The sequence below is a fragment of the Excalfactoria chinensis genome, chromosome 2 (genome assembly GCF_039878825.1).
Source record: "Excalfactoria chinensis isolate bCotChi1 chromosome 2, bCotChi1.hap2, whole genome shotgun sequence".
NCBI lineage: Eukaryota > Metazoa > Chordata > Aves > Galliformes > Phasianidae > Excalfactoria > Excalfactoria chinensis.
The window spans coordinates 118,628,180-118,642,384 of record NC_092826.1 but is presented as its reverse complement, the minus strand read 5'-3'; positions in this window follow the sequence as shown (position 1 = coordinate 118,642,384).

Sequence of the window (14,205 nt, the reverse complement as noted above, 5' to 3'; positions counted from 1 at the left end):
AAACGCATCAGTGAGTCACTGCGGGAAGTGCACCTGATGATCTCAAGGACGCGGCACCAAACACCTCGCATCCCAGAGCTGCCCTGTGAGATAGCTGCAGACTGGGCCAGTCATAGCCGAGCTGCTCAGATATTTGGATCTGGCTTTTTTACTGCTTCTGTCTGCATTTCCCAGTAGTTCTTTGCTTTAGGATTTCAAAGTACATTTAACATTTGAAATGGTACATAAAAGTTTACATCTGTGATGTCACGTGATGTATCTGAGTGAACAAAAAGCAAGCAACTTAATTAGGGTTTTGGAGAGGTTATTTATAGTTTAATCATGGTTCTGAATCTACAAATCTGCCCAGCATTGATTGGAACAGAGAAATACATTATGATCACGGAACAGAAGCAAGAGCTTTTGCTACTGGTGCTCTTTTTGCACCATTAAAATGGACTGAGAATCTCAGTCATTGAGGATTACTTTTAGCGTCAGCAGTATTTCAGTGTCCATGAGTAGATGCGTGCATCCACGTGCATGCAGGCTTCTGTGCTTAAACAGGCAGTAGCAGGTGCTCCATTTGCAAGGAACAGTCGTACTGAGCCTGACACATCAGTGAATTTTGTGTGATCTTTATGTAATAAATGACATCCATCTTAAACCACTGCAAATGCAGCGAATCTCAGCTGAGTGCTGTACCCTGGCATCATGCCTTTGTCCTCAGGCTCCCCTCATATGCTTTCTGAGGCAAGAAATCATCTCTTTTCACTTCTAAACATTTTAAAAGCAATGCTAGAAATGTTTTTAATATTACATATATGTCCCTGTTCGAGAGCAGAGCTCTTGTGATGCAGTTGAGGGCAGTAAATCTTATTTAGAACCAAGGTGAACAGGTTCTGCAGGCTGAACGTGCCTGAAGGCAGCTGTATCCTACACACCCAATATTTTACAAAACACAGCAAGACAGGTTCACGTCTGGTGTAATCCGTTTGCCTCCAGAACATTTTCAGCTTGGCAATTCTGTCTCAGAGGAAAGCAGCATGTTGCAGTTTCACACTTGGGGGCCAGTTTTAATTCCATGTACCCTGAACCACAACTTGTTGGGCTTGACCATTTTCTTCACATGGGTAGGAAAGGTCAACCTGGGGCCATCCAAGTGTGGAAATGACACAAATCTTCCTTTAGTTGAGAACTGGTATGAAATCGGATACGGTCAGGACATCACACTATCGGAGCACAGACGCTGTTAACAGGCGCTGTATGGAAGTGGTTTTGGCTGGAATTTCACAGCACAGCCATTTTTCTTGTGGCTTGGAGCTCCTGAGGCTTTCCACTCACACGGTGATCTCTTGTGTACTGCAGGATGGTGTGAGCCAGATCTGGAGCCTCGCACTGCTTTAATGTGGCGGCCCCAGGCCTGGATTCAGTTTGGGATTCAGAGCAGCAGCTCCAACTTTATCCACATAAAACACGTCCCAGTGTCCCCAGTGTCACAGCAGCGCTGGCTCACTGCTTCACCTCACTGCTGATACAGCCCTTCAAGTCATGCCTTGCACAGGAAACTGGCTGATCCAGGTAAATCCTCATCTCACGCTGTCAACATGCAGCAATGAGGACAGAACCTGCTGCCTTCAAGTTGCTCAATGCTCTGGGAGTCTGAAAGGGCTTTTAGGTGAGCGTGGAGCCAAAGTGTCTGTCTCCACCCACTCTGGTTTTGCCAAAGAGGCGAGAGGGAAAAAAAAGCCCGCACCGCTCTTCTCTGATTTCAGTGTGCTGCTGGATGGACGTGTGTGCAGCTGGCAGGGCTTCTGCTGCTGAACACCTCCCAGCTCCAGGGGAAGAGCTTCTCTTCCGTATGCGCAATTGACTCAGAGACTTGTTTGTCCTGCAGGAAGAGTTACAGGATTAAGTTTGAATACTTTGATATTCGGTCATGAAAAAGCACATGCAGACATGGGGGTTTTGGCAGGCTTCTTTCTCTCTTTTTACGCACCTAGAAGCTGGACATGATTGACAGATTCCAGTTTCAGTCCTGGAAGCAGTCTCTGGAGCCTTAATGACAATACAGACTTCATGAGCCCCAGTTCTGCTCTGCTGAAAAACCAAGCAGCTGCTACAGGTGCTAGATGAAACTACAGCAATGGTTCCAGGCTGCCCAGCACTCAACCAAACCTCTCCAGGAGGGGTGGGAGCCTGAGTGGTAATAATACAACGGCCTAGGGTGTGTTTCTGTCATACAGGCACAGCGCTGACTAAAAAAACTATATCTGCTTGTAAATGTTCCTCACATCGGCATTCTTGATACAAATAAATTACAATATTTACGTACTAACTGTTTCTTCCTGGAAACAGAGGAAAGAAACAAAGTTGGAAAGCAGCTGTTGACTACTACTCACTGAGATGGAGGTGGTTGTCACACTATTTCTTCTCTGAGCCTTCCATAGAATGTCTGCACCTTCATGCACACTTGCCACGAGATACCTCTGCTTCTGCATTGCTGCTGTAGGGGAGAGGTGAAATAGAGAGCAAATCCTCACTTTCTATTGGAAGCATGGCATGATCACCTACAGTGAGGCAAATGCGCAGCATCGTCTTACATTTCCTGGACAGACTGGGGTTTGTTCCTCTGTAGGCCCCTCTTTGACTAAGGCAGGACTGAGTCTGTGAGTGGAAAGTCCAAGGGCACACTGCAGTCCCACCAAGGCCCAGAGGTATTGGCAGGCCTATAAGAGAAACAGGAAGATAGACTAACTTGAGACAGCTGATGACTTACCTGTTTTCTTTCAAAACAGGAAGCATTTTTAATGAATCTTCCATCTGAAAATAAATAAATAAATAAAAATCTTGAGTTGCATCATTTCCATGGAGTCAATGGAACATCAATAGCTTGTGGTGCAGGACATGGCCGTGCTGGGTTTGAATGCAGCAATGCTTAGGACTTTGTCTTTCTGAGGGCTGTCTCCCTTCTGAAGAAAGCATTACGATCACATTTAAAATGTAAGTGCTATTGGGTAAGTGAATTAATGGTATCTGATTTATGAAATGATGGACTAATTCAAGTGGGCAACGTTTTTTCACCAGGACTCCTATGGATGAAAAACACAAACCTGGCAACACTGAAGCTTTTCAGGAAGGTCTCATTCCACTTTTTCTCATACCAAACTGCGAAGAAATTCCCCATAAATCAAAATCTTCTGTGCTAAGATTTTTGAAATTAAAGTTTCAGAGGGGTTGGGTTTTTGTTGTTGTTGTTGTTGTTGTTGGCTTTTGTTTTTTTGCAAAACAACTGTTTGTTTTGAGATGCCTTTCCATTTTCTTTGAAATAAAATTGAAAACATTTTCTTAAATCTCAGTTTCAAAATGGAACAGTTCATTTGGGGATCAAACAAAACATCTCATTTAAGTGGTCAGGAAGTGTTTTATTCTTTGGAGCTGCTGATGAATCAGAAAAATTCTTTCTTTCCACAACTCTGATGCTGATGCTGTGTTGAAGCTGCTTTGATATTTGATATTTATTACCTTAATCTTATTTGTGCCTTAGCATTACCGGATATAATGGCTTCATCTTTGCCTGATGTTAGAAGTTTAAATGCTCTGCCCCTGAACAGTGTTGGGATGCAAGACCACTTCAGGATCCCCCAGTGCTGTTGACATAAACCAAGTAATTATGAAGGGAAGACCCCATTGTCACCGTTATTGATCTGGTAGATAAAAAATAAGAGAAAGAATGCTGGTCGCTGAAAGTTAAAAAAGAGGATAAGTATATGATAAAATAATAGTGAAACTTAATTGGAGGAAATTGAAGGTAGGAGAAAAATCAGTTCAGAAATGTAGAGATCTTCTGGCATTCAGATTGTCACGGTTTTGCAAAACCATGACACAGATTAACTTTGATTCTAATTTAAATGACAACCGAGAGCTGATGAGCAAGGTGCCATGTTTTAAATCACTAATTAAAGTGGTCTTGGGCCAGAACCTGTCTGATATTTGGTGTTTGATTTCAGCAAAGAGCCTTCCTTAGTGCTTTGACTACTGTGATCGGTGACTACAGCAAAGCCACTCATCATCTCCATTTTACATCTTTTTTAATGCAAACACTAGGGAATGTTGGCCTTTGAGTGACTGGTTTTCCATGCATTAATAACAGCATTTCTCTCTTTCTTTTATCTTTCTTTTTCTTTTTCTGTCTTTCTTTTTGTGTTTTCTTGTTGTTGTTGTTGTTGTTTTGGTTTTGGTTTTGGTTTTAAAGGAACCATTTGCCATCAAAAACCCCTAAATTACCACATTAGGACCATGCAGATAGTTTTTCAGTGGAATTCTATTTTCAAGAAAGTAGCATGAATACAGAAAGTTCCAGAGAAGGCTATGTGGGTGTGCACCAGCAATTCTGGTTATTAGGCTTTAATATAGCAACCATTATCAAAGAAGTTGAGATTCATGCAGATTTTACACTTGTTGCTGAGGCAAGCATTACTTCCCATTTTCACAGAGAAAACTGTGTTTAGCTGGAGGACAGAGGGATTTACCAGCATCCAAATGTTAGGAAGAGTACCAAAGTCTTTGGACCTCCAGAGTGCCACGACAGTCACAAGTATGTTCTTCCTGTCAAGGGCTATTCCAGGCTTTGGAGATGGATATCTGCCTTTTCCTCTTGATTTCGTGGCTGTGGGCAAGACGAGGGCAGGGCAGTCCATAGGAGTGTCTAGTTCTGGGTTTGGATCCTGCAGCTGCCCTCATAAAGCTTTGCAATTTTCAGTGTATTTCAGGACTATTTGTATGTACACAATGAAATCTGAACGCCTACCACCCGAGCCCTTGAGCTGTATTCCATCTTCTTAGTGGTCTAGCCATCTTTCCATGGTAAATACACTAGATAAAGTGTGATCACTATTATAGTAGTTTCAGCCAATGCAACATGGAAAATATCTCATGTCACGGTATTGAGGACAGTACAACTTCAGCAGGAAACATTTTTGGAAGTGAGCTTTAATTCCAGCTATGAGAATATTATGGGCCTGTGCTTCAAGTGGGAAAAAAATAAAATAAAATAAAATAAAATAAAATAAAATAAAATAAAATAAAATAAAATAAAATAAAATAAAATAAAATAAAATAAAATAAAATAAAATAAAATAAAATAAAAATAAAAATACCTCTACATAAAAATACCTCATTCACCTCTAATGGAGAAATCAGGTTCTATAAACAGAATTTCACACTTAAGGGTCTACATGCTAATTCATACAGGCACCTGAGCAAATGGCCTCACAGTAAACATCCACAAGGGACAAAGAGGATGTGAAGGGAGAAATTTTGTTCAGTTCAGTACTCCTATCCAGTTTCATTACACAGGTGGCCATGCAACTACATGTCCTTATCCTGAGAGACTCTTAAGCTCTGAAGTTCTGCAGAATCATTTTGATTTACCAAGGAGCACTCACAAGAGGCTCAGCTCCCTCAGGAGAGAGGGCCATATTTTGGGTGCATCTTCTTCTTGTACCTCCGCACTGCTCCACTCAGGAGTGGAGGCACCCCACACTGCTGCTTGCAAGAGCTCTTAGCACTGCTACAGCATGCTCAGGTGCATGCTTCAAAATGACTTGTCAGAGAAGAAGAGCTACTGAGTCATCTAGGTAACTCTGCCAGCAAAGGAGTTTTACCCACAGCAGTTGCCCTTGTAGCACAAGCAGCTCTGCTTAGACACTGAGCAAGAGAAGGGATTCAGATGAAAGACTCCTGATTTGGAATTCTTGTAGAATTCCTCCCTATTGCTGTGAATACTGCCTGTTTCAACTTATCTGGTAAGTACTTTTGTCATAGTGACTAACGACCTGCCAGAAGGAAAGGATAAAAAGACATATAAAATGGAGTAGCATTCAGGGGTAGGTGGCCATGCCCTGCCCCTCCAGTTTCCTCGCAGGCAAACTAAGATGATTCTCTTTTGTGAAGAAGCTCTTTGAAACTTCACATTCAAAATCTGACATTTTCCTTACAGCGCTGTTTATACAGCGGTCATCTGGAAATGGTCAAAAGCTTTATTTGTGCCTAAGAAAAATAACACGAGCTTTATTTTAAAATGCATCTTTTGATCAAGAACACAACCAGTACCATTAGTAGAAAAGAAAAGAAAGCTCTGCTGTGAGTTTTTTCCTGGAAAAAAAAAACAAAAAACAGACCACATTCATAGGAGTTCTTTCACAAAGCTTTCTCAGGTAGATTTCCTCCAGGTCCTTGCAGAGGATGTAGATACTACAGAGCTAAACACTGAGACACACAGAGACTTGCCAAGCTGGCAACATGCTCTCTTTTGCAAGCCAGTCCACTGAGCAATCTGCTGTGCTCTTCCTCACCTGCAAGAGAAGGAGTGAAGGAAATACATGTTTCCTTGTTTCAAATCCAGCAGTTAAATTCCATTCATTCTATTCACTGGACATTATGTATGACTCATTCCAAAGGTCTTGGGGATTGACCAGAGGATGTTCAGTCCATATGGAGTCACTGCTTATCTCTCTGTAGGCTTGCATGTCACATGGTCCTTTTGGAAATGCAAACTTGCACTGTGGTTTTGCTACTATTATTTTTTTTTAATACGCCTCATTTCTTTTCCCTCACAGGTTTCACAGCAATAATTGAGCCCCTTTGCTTTGTCTCTGAGGAGAGGGAACTCAATAACTGGTAATTACTTTGCCTGCTATTTAATGAAATTGAAGGAGCATGGTAACATCCATAATCTCACTCTTTCAGCTTGTTAAGCCCGAGTTCTGAGTGTCTCAAAGTGTTAATATACAGACATAAATGGAAAAAGGTTAAAAGGATTCAATGAATTTGTGACAAATGTGCCCTTTGTATGTATGAATTCTGAGTCGTTTCTACTGGACATGGTGCATTGGTTAATCATGCTATGAATACCAAAATTACCTCCTTGTTAGCAGGACCCGTTGCTGTTATTACTGTAGCCCAGTGGAAAGGGCACAGACTTAGATGCTAGGAGACTTAGTTTCTCATCACATCACTGCTGCTATTCTGACATTTGTCCTAGGACAAATTCCTGCATTTCTTTATCCCAGTGTTTCCTTCCCCAAGTTGTGCTGCCTTGAGTATCTAGAGGTGCATCAGGTACAAGGAAGCCTCATCTCAGTTGAGCATTTTAGTCATAGTGAAGTAGCAACAAATGCCAACTGGTTATAAGTTAACTGAAAAGAAGCTATGTCTAAAATTAATATACTCCAAATTGAACATATTCTATGAAAATTTTAAGCCAACTTTAACAACTGAAGTTTTGGGAGTCTTGATTTATCTGTGAAGGAGGTGCCATGTTCTGCAGCAGCTTCCTCGACGTCTTAAATAAATAATGCCTTTAATAAATTTGTACCGAATAAAAGCCAACGCAGCTGATCCCATGCCTTTTCAATTTTACCTTTCTTCCAGTCGTCCTGCTTTCATATCATCGCTTTCCATGTATTGTGTGGTTTTTGTGATGAAAATTAAAACTCGGAGGGAGAAGTTCTCATGAGGAAAGATTGAGAGGTGATCCCAGGTAACCTGGAGTGAAACCATGTGAGTTCTGCAGCTGTACTGAGAGGGAGTGAGCAACAAGAAAAGCAAAACAGTGGAGAATGGGGCAGAAGAGAGGCAGCACTTTATTTATTAAGTGCCATCAATGTTTAAGGCATAAGGCAGAAATTCCTGAACCAAGCAACTCATAGTTTAAGTGTTAAATTGTACCTTTAAGTGGAAAAAGCCCACACCGAGGCCAAGAAACCACTTACCAAGATTTCTCAGAATGTTTTTCAGGCACACTGGGGTCTGCCTTCCTTCCACCACTCCGGTGGAAAAGGAGGGTGCCTCAATAAATCACATCTCCCATAGTGGCCGGTGTCACCCACACGGATATCCTTCACTCCTACCCTGACCGGTGCTTCAACATCAGAGCTGCATCTCTGCTGCACTGCATGCTCAGAAAAAAGACAGAAGTAAGAAAAATGAGGTAGGGCAGGGCACAGCCAGTCTAGTGAAGGGGTAAAACCATGATACCAAACCCCCTGATGAAAAGGACTATGGCTGGTTGAAAACAGATGACGTTAACAAAAGGACGATTAAAGAATTCCCAGAATGTGTGGTGGCCTCTGTTCAGCTGGATGCGTCCTGTTGACACTCACCTTTCCATCACGAGATACCTGCTATTTCCTGCTATACTGACCCTTAAGCATTAGCATATCTATAGAGTTTCTTCATGTTTATGTGCCCATAGCCTGTAGTTTGGTCTCTGTTGGCTGGAGATCAGGTATCTATGGTTAATTACAGTAGCATGTATCTTAATTAATGCAGGGTAAAGACCTTCAGCCACTTGACCTTTCATGATTCCATTCCAGAGTGTCTGGATATCAACAGTTTATCTGAAAAGCAGCAACCTGTGGGATGAGAAGAAAGAGTAAGAAATACCCGAGGTCCTAATCCACCCCACAGAGATACAGCTTTGCTGTGAAGGACGCAGACACTGCAGGCAGCAGGCTGCTCTGCAATAGCACCTTGGCATCTACAATAAAAGAAAAAAATCAAACATTAACAACAACAAACAAGGGAAGAGTTGTGGTAATTCTAATTAGGGTTGCAGGGTGGAAACACATCATGGAAAATCCTCTGAAGCTTTTTAGTTGTCATTCTTGACTGTGGAACCCATGTGAGGCGTACAACCTAAGCCTCTCCCTCTCTCCTTGCTGAGAATTTTCTTATGCTTTTTGTTATTTCACCTGCATTTGTAATGAAAAAACTGACTTTTGTCATCTAAAAGCACTACCATGTATTTCAAACAGAGAGAGAGAAGAAAAATGTGAATGAGTAAGCTGAGAAAGCTGCAGAAAGGTAGGGAGTGCTCCAGACAGAGTTCTTGGAAGATTGTTCTCCTACCACAAAACACAGATAAAATCTAGCTGAGGACAACCAGCTTTGGCCTAATATAACCCCTACGTTTAGAGTAAGGCTCAGAAAGAAATATGCAGCTTTGCAGGCAAAGAGAGGTATAAGGCACCCATCCCAGCAAGGGCTATTAAACCAAAAAAGCAGCTGGTTGGAGGTGTTTGTTTTTTCTATCCATATTTTTCATACCAGAAAATGTAAGACTTTAAAAGCATTATTTCAGAAAATACCAAGGTTATAATGTCCACCATGCCAGAGTATGAAACAAAAAGAAAATGGGAATTTGCTTCTGGTTTACAGATGTTGTCCCAATAGTTGTATGTGCACCAATATAGTCTTACAATGGTACAGAGAGATGCACAGTCCAAGCCACAAGCACATCAGGCTCCAGAAATGAACAAGAGGGAAGAAAAATCAATCCTCTCGGAACTATGTTAAAAACTAAACACCAACTCCTCAGCTCAGTTTGAAACCAAGTAGGCTATTGACAGTCTTGTGATACCAAAAACATCGATCTTCCAGCCCCAAACCACGACATTAAAGATATATGCACTAGATGTTTGTATTTGCATTCCACAAGCCCCAGCGTTCACATGCACAACCTTCTAGCTATAGTCACAAGTGCTCAGAGCTTTAATTTTTAACAAAAGCTGAGATTGCCTTGTTGTTTAGTGGCTCCAGGCACTGTGCTTCGAATATCTCCTTTGCAGGATTTCTATCAAGTAGAGAAAGATGGAAATAATGCAGAAAGGGGAGACAAGGGGTAAGGGAAATAGTGTGACAGCTGAAGTGTGCAGCGAGGCTGGGGACAGCCTTGCCTAGTCCTGGGTGCTGAGGATCTGCCCCATGGGCTCTCCAACGAGGCAGTAAATGCCCGAGCCTCCAGCCCCAGCACTGTGCCGCTGTGCCGAGGAGCGCCCGTCTGCAATTCCTCTGGGAAATCCCACTGAGATTTTTGGCCGAGGCTTCGGAACAACTGGAGAGGAAACTTCAGCAAGCCTTCCTCTGCCTGTTTGGACAGCACTTCACGAGTTTATGCTGTGCTGACTGAACACTTCTGCAGTGCAAACACGAGCCCTTGCACTCCTCGTTTAGAGTCATGGCCACTGAGGCCTACATAAGAGCTGCTGGTGGCAGACAGAGCTGGGAGCAAGGAGGGTCTCCCTAGCTGAAGGTAAGGTCCGATCTCCAGGTTTCTGGGCCCAGTCCCCCCACTCTGTGGCTGCAGCTTGCAGCAGTTTCCTGATGGGTAGAAGGAATCTGTTGTTTTCTCTCAAGAGAGTTACTAATCTTTTCAGCTACATAAATACACTTCTATCATTGTCTGACTAAATTGCCCTGGAAAACTGTTTCTTCAGGAAAAAGCCGAAATTTCTTAAAAGGAAAATGGCAGTATATTTTTCATAATTATTCCTGTACTTTTTTCAACTTTTTTTTTTTTTCCTACCACTGTTTATGGTAAAACCTTGATAGATAGGAACTAGCATCTCTCTGACATTATTCTGTGACTCCATGATTATCACATCTGCTTAAGGATCTGAGCTCACCAAAAACCCAAGCAAAAAGCGAGACTGGTGCATCTCAATCCCCTTTGCTTCTCTCAGCCAGATTTCTCCCTACGTCACTGCCTGCCTACACCCTCTTCTTACTGCAGCATGGCTCTTGCTTGGTAAACGTAGAGCTCTGAGAAGAAAAGGCTCACACAGCCCCGCCATCTGCACTGCACGTTAATGCTCACATCCAACCTTTGCAGATTCCAGCTCAGCGAGGTGTTTAACCCAACACCTGCCTATGCAGCAGTCTGCATTCACTCTGCCCCTCCAGCGTTAAAATACACAGCAGGGTTTGCTCTGGCAGGAGGAGCGATGAGGCAGTGTCTGACCAACACGGATGTTCAGTGATCAGAAGCTCTCAGCACTTTACTGAAGCGAAGGCAAGGATCTGCTCTGCTTTATGCACACCATTAGGTGCTCGCATCAAGCTCCAGTGGTATTACTGGATTTAATAACTTTCAATACTTGAAACCAGGCAGCCTTTTGAGAAATTTCTCTTGTAAAAAAAAAAATAGGAAGCTATGTAACATGCACTATCTAGCTGTAATTTCCAAACAAGTCCTTGCTGTGATCTCACCAGGAGGTCTGCAAGGGAAATGCAGGCAAATCCATGTGCAGAGATGCCTCAGAGCATCAATAGAAAGTGCCTTTACACTGCAGTGAAATATTCGGTCAGAAAAGAACCCGTGTCTAAGCAGAGAGCACTGGGGAAACTGCAGGCTAGTCCTTGTCTTACTCAAATTGTTAATTTTAGTATCTAGATGCATGCCTGAGGATCAGTGAGGGCATTTAATGAAGACAGTGAATCCATGCAGTTTGGATCCATTCTCCATGGACTTATTTATTTATCATCCGAAGGCTAATCACATCCCAATTCACATGGAACTTTCCTACCTTTAGTTGCAGTCCCTGTAACAGTGGAAGAGACTGCAATAATTTTTGCAGCTGATTCTAAAGTTACCTGCCTGAACTGCAGCTTTCATACCAGATGCCATCCACATCCAGAGGGCCAGGAACTTGCACACTGCCCCTAATAAGGTCATATATCTGCAGAACTGCAGCCAGATGTGAAGATGCTCATCAGGCTGTGGGCCTGTTCTTGCTGCAGCCCCGGATGTTTCATCACAAGCCCTGGGACTGCTTGCCCTGCTGAAATTCAAGCTCCCAGCAGAAAACTCTGGCACAATATCAGCTTCCCTTTGTTTATTTTTTGAAGGCTCAAATCTTCTGTTACAGAGAAAAGCTCAGCCATATAATCTTCCAGAGGCTTAAGAATCAGAAATAAGATCAAATAAAGGCCCTGTTTCCTAGATCTCATGATTATCCTGGGGATCTCAGCACTGGATTTCTGATGCCTGGGACTGTGATGCCAACTGAAGGGCTCCCAACGCCACCAAAGCACACTTCCTCAGGTGTCAGTGAAGCAGGTTTGGCCTGAGGTTGATGATTTACTCGTCTTGCAGATCACTAGAAATGTTTCAGAGGGGACTGCGCCTACTAATGGTCTTTTCTTTCACCTTTATAATCTCATTTCTTTGCCTCGATACCTTTTTTACCTTGCAGTTTTAAATCTCACATAAAGCTGTCACCAAGCCATTTTGAACAAGCCACGGAGTATCAGCAGCAGAACAGACAGCGTACCACGATAGACACGCTCAGCTCACTCCAGCACCCTCCGAGCACAGGGGTCTCACATCATCATGAGTACTTCTCCTGCCTAGGCCTATTGCTGAGCTTTTTGCCCACTGTGCAAGACAGCAAAGTGCTCTGAGGTGCACTGTGCCTGCAGGAGGACAGGGCCCCATCCCTTAGCAGCACGGGCACGGCGGTCAAGACCAGTGAAAGCAGCACAAGATTCAGCCCTCCTGGCTTACTTCCAAAAAAAGCACTCGCAGAGAAACCTGGAATTACATGTAAGTAAAGTTGCCTTTTTGATATTACCACGTAATTTCCACTTCTGGCAAAGAGATTTGTGCCTGGGCTAATTTGGATGCATTTTCCTGCACCACGTTGGCACCGCAGTGTCGTTTGGATAGAAGTCACATTCATCGGGAGAGGCACGGCTGCCCGCTCACCTCTCCTCTGCCCAACAGGCTGCTTGTTGAGCCTCTCGAAAGGCTGCGCGGGCAGATAAACATGCTACACATGAAGTACATTAGGTGGAGGTGAAATACAGATGATTATATTTAAGGGCTTACAATAGTCGTTAAGAGCTTCTAACCACAGGCCCTGGCAGGGCTGGGTCTGGGCTCGCAGTGCATGTCTTGGCTGCATCCTCAACTGACTTTCTTTTTCTCCCCCTTGAAACAAGGCCAAACTTGTCAGTCTGGTGGCAACGAAAGAAAAAAAAAAGATCGACCCTGTTAATAGGATTATAAGATTTGGGGAATATAATGTTGTTGCAGATCATTTATTTTGAAAGCTGATTTCGTTTTAGTGAAAACAAGCTCGGCCCTGCACGCTGGGGGTTTGCAGCCATTATGCCAAACACAATCATTGCTGGTTTGAAAGATGTGATTGCTTTTTAATGTGGAAATTTCACAAGGTTACAAAAGAGGAAAAAATTAAACTCCTTTCTTATAACAAAGTCACTCTGGGATATGCGCTACAATGCCCTGACAATGTCCAGATACTCTGACCGCATTACACATCAGAAAGGTGGGTGAGCGTGATTTACACCATTTCGCAATTGGGTTGGTGTTTTTTTTCACGCAACTGGAAAAGCCTCACAGTTCTGAGCAAAAATAAAAACAGTGCTTTGTAAAATGCATTCAGAATTGCACAAACACAGCCCAGGGGTCAAGGAAGTAGAGGGTGGATGAGGATAGAGTACAGAGGGATAAATAAGAGGATAACACGATCTCCCGCTTCGTGCCCAACAGTTTGGGTCGCCCACTTGGCATAGTGAAAGCTAAGCTCACCCTTAGTGCTACAGACCGTCTTTATATTTGTTAGACATCAGCATAAAAAAACAATCATCAGTATCTGTGGCCTTTTCAATAGCAATCTCCCAGAGGGCTTAAATATATTCTAGCAATAATGGCTAAGCCCCACTTTTCTGGGTGTTAGAAGATGTTCTGTCACCATCTCAGAAGAACCATTGTTGTGACAAAAGCCTCATGGCACAGCCTGGATGGGGCTTAGCAGGAAAACAGGCACCAGCAGGAACGTCCCAGTCAGAGGAATTCATCAGGAGGCACCGAAAAGAATGAATTTTTCCAATGCACTCTTAAAATAGCAATGAAGGGGGGGGACAAGGATGGCTTTTTTTGGGTACAGAGGTGGCAGGGATTTGCAGCCTATCTTCTCCTTTGTAGCGAAGATGCTTGCTTTTGATCTGCAGCGCAGGGACGGCTCTCCCCAAAGGCAGGGCGAGGGAGGGGTAGGGCTGCAGGGAAGCACAAAGGATGGAGCTGAAGCACTGCCTCGCAGCCGTGGATTGAAATGACATGTGCGCCGCGGAACCTTTTTCTTTTCAAAGCAATTTGCTATCATTATACTGCCCGTGCATTTCCAATACATGTCAGCCTGTTCTCTTTTAACTTGGCGGGAGGGGAAGGTGCTTTTATTGCAGGGCTTCTTGCAGAAGCTCGCCAGACATTGCTATTATTACATCTGCCGGGCACAGAACAGAATGATGCATGTTCATTAAAGGAATAGGGTTAGAGTAAAGCAAATTCGTTCAGTTCTAGTCAGAGACAGCTTGAGTGGGCTCTGAGATTTTCGTATACAGAAGTTCTCCGGATTTAACAAA